We start from the raw sequence: 12481 nt of genomic DNA, 5'->3' as shown, positions 1-12481 counted from the left end.
TCCTATGATGTCTTTGTTTACAGAGAAGCAAATGAATTTCAAAATGGATTTAACAATAGAAAGTTATATCCCAAAATGTATAATATGCATAATCTGGTCGAAAATTAATAGCTCTAAGCACAAACATTCTGAAATCCGAAAATAAGGGTTTCAAATATACGAGATGCAAGGCGTAAATTTCTGGAATAAGAAATGGGTTTAAGAATTTGCATTTGAAGGGGAAAAGAATGAGAACTTAGATACGAAACAAAAAGGAAAAGAACTTACCTTAGATCTTCTTAACTCTTGCTTGTGCAAAGCTATGGAAATAAAAAATGAAGCCGCACACCTTATTGCTACTCCAAGAAGAGAGGGAGAAACGGATGCAAGGGAGGGGACGCACTGTTGCTCATGCTGCTACCCTTACTTCCTCTCTTTACCCATTTTACATATAATAGATATAATATATATATATATACATGATAAATTGGTAGAAAATTCTTGGAAGATAATAGAAGAAGATGAAAAGGAGAGGAGAAGAGAAGAAAACACATAGACGTTGAGGGAGATGCATGACTTGCATGTTTTTTGAAATTAAACAAGAGAGAAAGAGAGAGAGAGAGAGAGAGCTCCTAATGCATTTCACGCACACTAAAATGGGAGGAAAAGGTGAAGCCATGGACATGAAATTGAATCTAAAACTAAAATGAAATGAAGGCTTAAGTCCGTTACCCATAAGTCCCACGTTCAGGGATTTCATTTTTTTGTAGTGGTCCACTCCCGAATAGTCCTGCTAGCATAGGATATCAGAAAAGAGGTCATCACAAGGATGATATAAAATAATAACATACAACACCATATTACTATTCTTAGATAGATTCAACGGAAGCCAACATAAAGGTTTATAACATCTTGGCACCATGGCCTACACTAGTGAAATACAAGGGCACTAACGAAATTTACAACATAAAATTTCCTTACAATATGCCCTCATCACAACACTAACATGGATCGTCTAATTTGGGATATCTTTGTACACCTCTAACTCTAGGCTCTAGCTCCATTGGACTCGCCCTCAACCACTGCTTTACCTTTACCTATAATGACATGATAGTACAACAAGTTGAGCCACAAGGCTCAACAAGTATATATATAAAGCATGAAGATATGGAATCAAAGGCATGGATAACCAAGATAGAGTAAACAACGACTCTATGAAAAGATATCAGTATACACAACTCATAAGTTTTCCATTTACAATCCTTTCCCATGTCGTGATTATTATATATACCATGTATTCATTTTCATGCTCATGCACATGCATCAATAGTAAGGAATTTTTCACATAGTCCTCATGGCTCCCACGGCCACCATATCCATACATGAATATATACATCATGGAAATACATCAACAAGTAATAACAATTTGAGCCTCACCTACCAGGTTGATGGCCACCTTACCCGCGTCAAGCGCTCATAGGATATCCTTTCATCACCAATGGACATAACTGCCGCCCAAAATAATAGGTGCGTAAATATATAGCCACACATAGGCATCTCAATACAAATGCATAACATCATGCAAGTTTTGCCCATTTCATATCCATTGACACATTTCTCAATTTCACCTTTATTTTTAGATTAGGCAATCAATAAATGAATGTTGTAATTAACATGCAAATTACAACCCATATCCCATTATAAATCATTTATAAATTATTTTTTCATAATTTTGGATTAAAAATACAATTCTAGACAATGAAAGTTGACTTCTAAAAGCGAGAGAGTCAACTCTTGAAATATGGAAAGTCAACCCTTGAAGTAGTGAAAGTCAACCCTTGAAAATGATTTTTTTTTATTCAAGTATGCACTTCAAAGGGCTCTTACAAACTCAAGAATTGTCCAAATGATTCAAATCTTTTATCAAATTGAAGCCTCAAATCTCTAGTTTCTTAAACAATAATCAAATTTGGAATCATAAATAATCACAAGGAGTTATTGCCCAAAAATCGAAGCAAGACAAAATTGCTACAGTAAAATTATAACATTCTGGGCAGAATTCAACAAGGCTACTATAGGTACAAATCATGACCAAAAATTTCAAATCATATACTAAAATGAATCTTATAATGTTTAGTTTATATAGAAACAAACATATTATAAATCGGATATAACCACAGAAAGTTATACTGCAAAAACCAAAGCAATGTCGAATTACATGGAGCAGTAAGTTATGAATTTTTTAGCAGAAATTAACAAGGACACTAGGGGCTCAAATCGAAGCCAAAAAATTCAATCCTTATATAAAATCGAAGATCATTGAGTCTAGTTTACAATGAAATAAACAGATCTCAAATCGGATATTTTTACTTAAAGTTATACCCAAAATAATAGAGTATGTGCAACCTATCACAAGCTGAAAACAGACATACGAACATAATGCAAAACAACCCAACAAATAATTGTTTTGCTCTAATCTAACAAAAAAGATATCATTCTTTGAATGATTTTGGGGTAAATGAAGATCCAACAAGACCCATTAATTTTGAAGAATTTTTACAAAATATTTGAAAATAAAAAGAAAGACTCATTTTTAAACAAAAATGGTGTTTTTTTTGCCATGGAGAAACAAGATCTACTCAAAATGAAGGGAATTAAACAAGAAACTTGTACATAAAAATAAAGAGAGAAAATCTTGCATAATAAGAGAGATGCAAGGAGAACTTGACTTGATGTTGATGGAAGATCAAAGAGAATGGTTTTTTCTTCAAGATCCAAGATCCAACCCTTGATGCTTCAAATTAAGAAATGAAGAAGAAACTCTTTGAGAGAAAATGAAGAAGAAGACGGATAAGAGGTTCTTAGGCAAGGAGATGAAGGAGGGAAGGAAAGTCAACTCTTTTAACAAAATGACCATTTTGCCCTTTACACAAACACACAAGCCTCAATCATTTCATGCCCATTTTAGACATTTGTCACTCATTTAATTTTTCTTTTAAATTTAAATCATCCTTTTTTAAATTGGCTCAAGTCCAAACCCATTTATCCATCACATATAATTTAAATCTAACTCATTTAATTAGGCCCAACATCTCATAAAACCTAAAAAGTTTATTTTCAACTTGACCCAGCACTTAAGGCTCAAAAGATCTATTTTTCACTTGTTTCAACCCACTTCGTTTAAAATCAACTATGGACTTAATTTATACATAATTAGACTCAATCCATTAAAAATGGTTTCATTTAAATTCTAACTACCATTTGTCATGGGCTTTCTCACATTGGGCCAAATCTAACTTCATGAAACCCTTAATCCATTTTATTTAATTTAAAATAATACCATTATATATTTATACACCAAATTGAAATAAATATCAATAATGGCATAGACCCAATAACGGGTTATTACATTTTTTTTCTTAATATATAATATAATATAATATCAACCTTCTTAATACATAATATAACTCATTTTCTCTTGTTGTATAATATATACATATATACACCCTATTATAAATATATATATATATGTGTGTGTGTGTATCATAGCAGCCTTTACGAAAATGCCTCTAATTTCCCAATATCTCTTACTAAATAGTCCTTTTGATGATTAAATAATTAATTAATTATTTCTTATAATAATATATATACTAATTAAATAAATCATATATCACACACACACACACACACATATATATATATATCTTTACTTGGTAGCCCTATTGTAATACCCAAAACTTATGGGTTACTTTTAAAATAAGAACAAGAAAAGAAATATGAAGTTGCAAAGGAATCGGTATCAGAATAGCCCGAGAAAATGACTGAATCAGTCAAAGGGAATACCCAGGAATTTAGATACCTAAGGAAACAGGTATGACCTTAACAAACACCTTGAGATATGATTGATGATATTAAAATAAATCAGAAAAGAAATAATTTTTGGTATAGTTTCGGATCAGGCTAAAAAATTGAATAGTCGTAAGAGGCTTTCGAAAAGACAACAAAACCTTTAAAGAAGTCAAATATTACATAAGGAACAACCCTTAAGTAATCTCGGGATGAAACAATGAGGTTTCACAATCAAAGCGTAATTCTGGGCCAAAGTATAATTTTTGAAAATTCTCGAGGGAGGTCAAAACGACATTATTTCTAAAATTTTGAGGGTAAAATGAGAAGTTTAGAATGTGAGGGTCTCAACAAAAGTTTTGGAAAACTCAGGGGGCTTGTAGAAAGGGTCAAAATGTATTTCAAAAGTTGAAAGGGGTGTGAAAGTGTAAATTTCAGAAAAACCACCAAACAACCATGGCCGACCAACCCATCCCATCTCCAAATTTGGCCATGGGAGACCCAAGAGAGTAGATGGGGGGCCTCAGAGCAAGGCCTAGACAAGATTATTGGCTGACAATCGACCTTATCATCGTAAAAAATGGCCAATTTTCGGTTGAAAGTGGCCAAAAGTTTGGCCACTGTAATCGAGAATTGGAGGGTCATTTTTGGTGGTTTTGGACTGATATAGGGCAATAAATGACATTAGTGACCTTGGATGAAGTGAGATTCGTTGTTTAAAGGCTTGATTTTGAGTATAAAAAGGAGATCAAAGTGGCCGATTTTTTTCAAAATTGAAGCTCGAAATCGAGCACATTAGAGGGAAAATCGAGAGGAATGGATAAGGGGATTTCTTTCTTGAGGTGGTGAGGATCATTTCTGAAAAATTTAGAGGGTTTTCATGTAGATTTGGTAAGGTTTCGAAGCCTCACCGGAAAGTGAAGCGGTAGGTTCGGCCAAAACTTTAAACCCCTGGTTGGGGTACCTCCAGTCATCATTTCAAGTCATAAAGGGTACCTGTAGGATTGACTGAAGGAGTAGAGCAAAATGACATCAAAATCCAACATTGCCGGTGTACTAGTGCTAGAGAAGATGACTTGCGCGTGAAGCTCACGCGCTAGTCATCACACGCAGCCACTCACCTTAGCGAGTGCGGGCACGTGGCCTATCAAGTAATTTCGTAATATTTTTTAATTTTATTTTAGGAATTATTGTGGAAAAATATTTGAGAAAATATTCAAGTAGGTATTTATTTTGGAATATTAGTGAAGAAAAATTGGAGAAAAATAGAAATAAATTGGGGAAAAATATGGTTTAATATTTATATGATGAATATGGTGTTTTGTGGCTCAAATTGAGTGATTGTGCGACTTTCGAGGCTTAGCACGCAAATTGAGGTAGTACACGCTTTTCGAGGTGATTTGAATCTTAAGTTAAAGTGAGTGGTTCTCCCCATAAGGTTGTATATGATATGATTGCTTATATTATGCTTGATACTCATGAAAGTATTGATCATTTTGTCATATTTGTCCATATGTTATTGCATGGAAAGTCGTAATTTTCATATGGCACAATATTATTGGCATATTGATATTCGTGCATGGGATTGGGATATCACCTTGATAATGTAGCCGTAATTCTCCAAGGGCAATTGATGGAACAACGTTAGGATTATCCTGAAAGTAGGTTACGATTCTGCCTAGTGTCTCGTGCCGGGCTGGTGGGCCAGGGAAGTTACACTAGGGCATACATTTATTCACATTACTACATCATGCATTCATGTAACTGTCATTTTAACCCTCACTTAGAAGATTCATCTTCTAATGTTGGATATATGTCCCTGTAATATTCCATATTCCAGGCAAAACGAGCAACCGAAAGGACAAATGTGTGGTTAAAGCATGATCGTGATAAAAGTTTTTGTGGGCCCTATACAGGGCTAAGTACCAGTCATTTATGTTATATGGTTTTAATGGTCATTGTAATGATGTGATGGGCAAACGATATGTATGAACCCGTGTATGCTATGGTTTTTAAGGTTTCGATCTTGTTTTCGCTTGTGATTATGAATTTTATTTCCTTAGTACTAATTTTGAGAATGTTATTATTATACAAATGTGTTGATGATTTTAGCTTGATTAAAAAAAGAAAAGAAAAAAAAATCCTAGCTTATAATACAACGCCCTGAAGAGGCTAGGGCGTTACACCTATCTTCCAATTTCTATTTCTCAATTTAATTTTGACTATTCAAAATGCCAACTTAAAATCCTTAGCTTGACTTTTCTACATTTTAATACCTCATTTATTTTTACTTTTCAATACACAACAAATTTCATTTATTTAACTTTTCAAACATAACACATTTAATCCCTCATTGCTTTAAAATAGCAAAAGGCTTAGAAAATTAAGCCCATCAAAAAATAGTTGACAGACCAAAGGAAACGGGCGATCGTTCGCAACCGATCAATAGCCTGCTATGCTTTCTTACTATTGCCTTCCAATTTCAAGTCCCCAACTTTCTTTAGTTGATTACCAACTCAATCATCATCCCCACTTCCTTTTTGCCTTAACTCCTCAAACATAATATATATGATCCCCTATTGATGTACATGCATCAATTAATTTTATATTAAACCGAATCTCAAACTACAAAATTGTACTTTGATTTTTCTTAAAAATTCTAGAAACTTCCAACCATCTCTCTATTCACAAGCACAAAAATATTAATTTCTTTCATTAAGTTTCTCAATCCATAAATCTCAAATAATTAAATCATTTCAGATATAGGAATAAATTATTCTTAATTTTTTCAAAATACAGGGATGTTACACATCACCATTATTATCATTATCATTATGATACGTTCATTATACATATAACATATATTATATATAGATAAATATATATATAAATGTATATTGAATTAATATATCTAACATTTTTATTAAAAATTAGTATTTTTATTAATTTTATTTACACTATTCAATAACATATTCATTTTCGTCTTTTTGTCAAGTTCTGATAACTTATTAGCTTTTTTAAACCAAATACATAACTATTAACTGATAGTTTTAAAACACATTTATCCAAATATATTATCAAGTTAAATGCTACCAGCTTTTAACCTTTACACAACTTAAAAGCTTAGCAGCTTAAAAGGTGCTGAAAAAAATAATAAGCTAAACAACCTCTTAGTGCAGTAACGAGTGAAATGTCTCAGCTTGCCACAATTGTAGCAAGTGTTCCTTGGTTTCCTTTAACCTCTACCACCCTTCCACCTATGGCATTTAGTGGTCTTGTCATTCTTGGACCCAGTCTTTTACCTTTTCTTTGAGGGCTTTTCTTCCCAAATTATTTTCGCTTAGGCCCAAATGCCTCTTGCAATATTAACTCTATGAGAAAAGCATGATTGGCTTTTGCTTCTAAGTGCTCAACTTCAGGCTCAAGGCATTGAGATGCATCTTCAAACATTTTCATGTTCTTATCATGAATTAACATGAGCTTCATTTGATCCCAAGAGTCAAGAAAAGATCAAAAGATAGCTAGGACTTGCAGATCATCAGTGAGGTTGTTTCTAGCAACTTTTAGATCACAAATCATAATTGACATCGTTCTTAAATGCTAAACATGGTCACACCTGCAAGTATCTTGTATGTGTCAAATTTGAGTGTCAAATCTTGCAACCTTGTAACACTAGTACCACCATATTTTTAAAGCAATGCACATGTCTTTTATTGTTTTATATTCTTCAAACTCTCCAATCGGATCATTATACATGTTGCTTAACATTGTAAAACATTTGTAACAATCATTCTTATACTAAGTGTTGATTTTATGTGATTCAAAATGTGTTTAAATATTTTATCAGAATGTTGGCATGCTGTTTCATGATTTTGAAATGCATATTATATTTGTTTTAATATAATCATATGTCTCATTATATTTGCTATTACATGCTATTAATATAATGCATGTTATTAATTGTTGTGGGCTGTTGAGTTTTATTATGGGCTGAGCCCATATCTTTTCATGGTGTTTCCATTGATGGCCCGAGCCCATTTCTGGTCCGTTTGGTGCTGATATATAAGGGCTTCCAAACACCCTAAAATCCAGAACATTCTGATATTTTGTCTTGTGCTCTCTCTCTAAAAAAACCCTAAGTCGGCAATTCTTGAAGCGAGACACTTTTCGTGAATCCTTCGTCCTGATCTCTGTTTCAATCGGTTGTTTGGTTGCTTTCATGGTAAGATTTGACGGTAAGAACAGTTTATTGCTTAATCTCTATGTGTTTTAATTGCCTGAGGAGTGAGAGGTTATTGACTGATAGAACAAATACTTAGTCTTGATCGTGAGATCAGTATAGAACAGATCTATCTTGATCTTGTTGTTTTTGTTTTTGTTTTTCAGTTGTATTGCAATATTATTTTTCTTTTCGGTTTATGATCTTGTAATCTTTTGTAAACTTGAGGTCTAGTGGATTGACTAGAGGCGGAGCCTCTGCCGTGAGTAGAATCTATTAATCCGAACACGTATATCGCTGTGTCTTGCATGTATGGTTTTCTGGTTTAAAGCTTTTGGTTTTACTGTTTATCGCGCTTGATCTGTGTTTGGCCGAGGAATCAGGTTGTTCAAAACCTACACTAAGCTTGGTAAGATGAAAGTTATGTCTAATATGTTGAAGATTTCCATAACACCCTGTTCTTCTAATTAAGTGTTGGATTTTTCAATGTCATATATATTATAATTGTTTTTATCCAATTTCCCTCCTTTGTTAAGATTAACAATGATATTTTTTGAGGTCGTAACTATAAATGAGAGTGGCATAACAACTATTTTAAGATTAAAGCACATACACAAGTAATTGTAGCAATTAACATAAATTAGAAAAACAAAATTCATTATAAGCCATAGGATCAAAATTGGCATATATCCTAAAATGATTTTTACACTACTAAATAATTTAATATTATTTATTTAATGTGCAATTATAGATAGTATGAAGGCCTAATTTAAACAATTTAATGTATAATTATTCTCAAGATTAAAATCTAAAGTGATACATCCACCATAATATGTCTTTCTAAGTTGAATAATTTTATTTGAAAATTTTGTAGCATATACAATAAGTACCTAGACTAATCGCCATCGAGGGCTTGAACTAAAGGGTAGCGCTCACCAGCAGTGAGTTGTTGTTGCCTCTCATTCTATCATCGTTGCTCGCTGCTGCCTTTTTCAGATATGCAAGTCATGACCACCAAGACTTGTTTTTCTTTTTTTTTTTTTGTCGAAACAACCACTTGCAATGTAGGAGACAAAGGAGCACAAGATTGTTGTCACCAAATCTGCAAGTTGCGCCCTGCAATTATTGTTTTTGGCATCTATTTATGGCAAACCCAACCAAGTGCACCTTGAAAGATGAAAGGTTGCAAAAGTTGTTCAAAGAAGAAGAAAAAATATATATTTATTGAAGACCATAGATGAGGATTTTATGAAAAATAAGAAAAATGATATTCATACAAAACACCCCTATAGAAAAAATATTGTTGAAAAAATAATTATAAAAAAATAATCATAAAACGCCTCCAACAATGAGATGCAAGAAAAGTAGCTCTAATACCTATGTAAACAATATCATACATGCACTGCAAAAAAAAAAAAAAAAAAAAACTATTTATATACCTTAATAATTTTAAGATTAGGCTTGTACTATGAGTTTCTAAGTGTTACAAAACAATAAATCTTCAGTACTCATTGTGTATGGTTATTACTGAAGAAAAACCCATATGGCGAAATGGGTAAAATTAAAAATTTTACATGTATAAGACACACGCAGTGGAATTAAACATACACAAATCATACGCAGTTTGGGTATTTAAGTAACACGTATATTCATCACATGAATATAAATACACACATACCTATAGTTCGATGTAGGGATGGAGTACATAACCACTTTTTATACTGAGATCGTATCCATCTTAAACTATGGTGGTCCTAATCTGTCCACATCTAGTATGTTATCTGGTACCGTTTTGGTCACCTCTTCCCTTGCTAGACACCTAGCTTCTTGTATCACGTGTATCTACAGGCGGACCTAGGATTTCTTACCTAGGGGGGCTTCAAATTTTTTTTTTCTAACTGTGAGCTTCACCAATAAGAAAAAAAAAAAAAAAAAAGGGAGTGTAAGAGCATTAAATGCATATTTAACATAATTCATTAGCTTGAAAAAAGAAAGTAAAAAAATACCAAAAATATGCAATACATCAAAAATATGCGATACAAATGTCTTATAAAACTACTTAAAGTCGCAATCTGCTCATGCATTATCCTTAGAATGACCCCAATGAGAGACATATAAGAAGATACATCAATAAAGTAAATGGCTAAAATCATTTTAACACATATAAGAATATTAATAAATAAGACATATTATAAGATAATCCTACCAATGTTCATTGACTAAGGCAACCTCTATATATCTTATCAAGATAGAGTTAACATATTTTTAACCAATATTTTAAATAAGAATACAAAACATATTAATAAACCTAAGGAAATATAATATAAGAGGACATTAAAGTTTTGGCATAAATGCAGTCATCATCAAAACATTCATAACATAAAACTCAACAGAGTTCACACAACTTGTTTGCAAAATGCATTTGATTACATACAATTTTTCACATCTCACAATCACAAAACACAAACCACCTTGAAGAAATATGGCCAAACACTCCTTAGCTTCAAGAAAGACATTATTTTTCTTTTGTTTTCATCAATATAGCACAAATGATCATTCAACAAGCTTAGCCTTCTCCCTAGAAGTACAAATTTTATTACTTTACACATTCAATAAGCTAATATGAGCAATGAAAGCTCAATAACAATTTTAAAAACATTATTTTAACATGAACATAATACCACACAACATATTTAAATGCAAGATAAGGAATAACCATAGCATATGCATGCTTAAAGATGAACAAAAGCCATTTCACCCCTAGGCTTTCAAGCTAAGAAAAGGGAGGGGGAGGAAGGGAGTTGGGCTTGGCTTTGCTTGGGTTTGGGCTGCTGGGGGCTTGAGAAAAAAATTATTATTTTTAAATCACAAAATCCATTTCTTAAAAAAATTGGGTGGGCTCCCACCCCCTGGGTTCGCCTCTGCATACTTGCATCTTAATCTTTTGTGTGTAACTCTTGTGCATATTAAATTCACAGCAGTAACAGAATTTTCAGAGGAAGCAAAAGAAGCAACGTGAAGCAGTAAATACTGCTTCTTCAATTTTAATCTGTCCAAAATCAGCTATCGCCAAGCCCCTAGCCCACTCCAATTTTAAACCATGTGGTGCTCAATTTGGCTAGCTAAGTGGCGCCGAGAGTCAACTCTCTTGGGTAAGAGTCGACTCTTCCGACCTCCTAGTCAACTTTTAACCAGCTAATCCCTGAGACGCTCCAAGCACATGATGTGATACCAAACATGATGCTACAGGGTGTGTGACTTTCTAGGTTCACTACCCACTAGCAATCAGATAGCACCAAAACCCCTTTTGGTACCCGTTAACACCTTGATCCATCACTAGAATCTCTCAATATTCTGATGACGATCTGAGGGTTCCTAAGAAACGCCTAGTAACTACTCAGGACAATATAGATGGTAGTAAAGTCTCACTTCAAGTGAACTTATTACAGTTGACGATTATTATGTGTTATAATCCTTTCATCACTTAATGTCTCAACTGAGTGAGAGTCATGGAGTGATAAACTCACAAACTCAATAACTATGTGTCTAACATCATCAATGTAACTAGATGACACCTTATAAAACTCTTTTCCTGATAATCAGTCTGCCATAGCCAGGGACTGTCCTGTCATTTTAACAATAGATCACATAGGACATTCACCTCATCAAATGCCGACGAGGGAAACGGATCTTATCCCTAACATTTGTCTCCATATACCAATAATACGAAACCATATAGATGAACGTTCCCACTTCCCAATTTGATGGTTCATCTCATTCGCAAATCCCACACCAATACACAGAACAATCGTGCTAGTTCAAGTCCAAGGATCAACACACCATCATAATTTGACGACCTGACCATTATTCACCATGCCATGCGGTTAGTCATTAGTGTCACATTCGATTGGTTATTCCCCAACAACCACTCACAACTTTACTAGCGACATCCCTATATCATATGAAGTGTGACACACTGTCCTCCCATCAATAACTCATACTGAATGAGATAATAAACCCTGTACTATTCCATACTCAACTAATCGGAGTTCCCATCCAAAGAATCTAAGGACTATGAATAGTTTAAGACATTCTGTTATCAGAGAACTCTGTCACATAGTCTCAACACCTTGAGATTAAGATTCTCAAACAGAATATTGAGGGACTCATTCATGTAGTAAACTAGAGAGCTTATGAACGAAGAAAACTCGTCTTTTATTAAGATATACAAAGACACAATAAATGTGTTAAGTTACAAGCCTGCTAGACGTCATCCAAATCTAGCATTAGGGCACACAACACTAACAATTATCGAAACAACCACTAACATACATGGTGTAAACCCTACAAAGCCTTCCTTTTGGAGAGAAAGAAACTTGTCTTTTCAATTGTATCTAAACTTGTGTGAGAACGTACCTATTTATAGATAATTGGTCG

The sequence above is a fragment of the Diospyros lotus genome, chromosome 11, assembly GCF_014633365.1.
Source record: "Diospyros lotus cultivar Yz01 chromosome 11, ASM1463336v1, whole genome shotgun sequence".
Lineage (NCBI taxonomy): Eukaryota > Viridiplantae > Streptophyta > Magnoliopsida > Ericales > Ebenaceae > Diospyros > Diospyros lotus.
The sequence above is the reverse complement of the archived record's forward strand: the minus strand, read 5'-3'. Positions refer to the sequence as shown.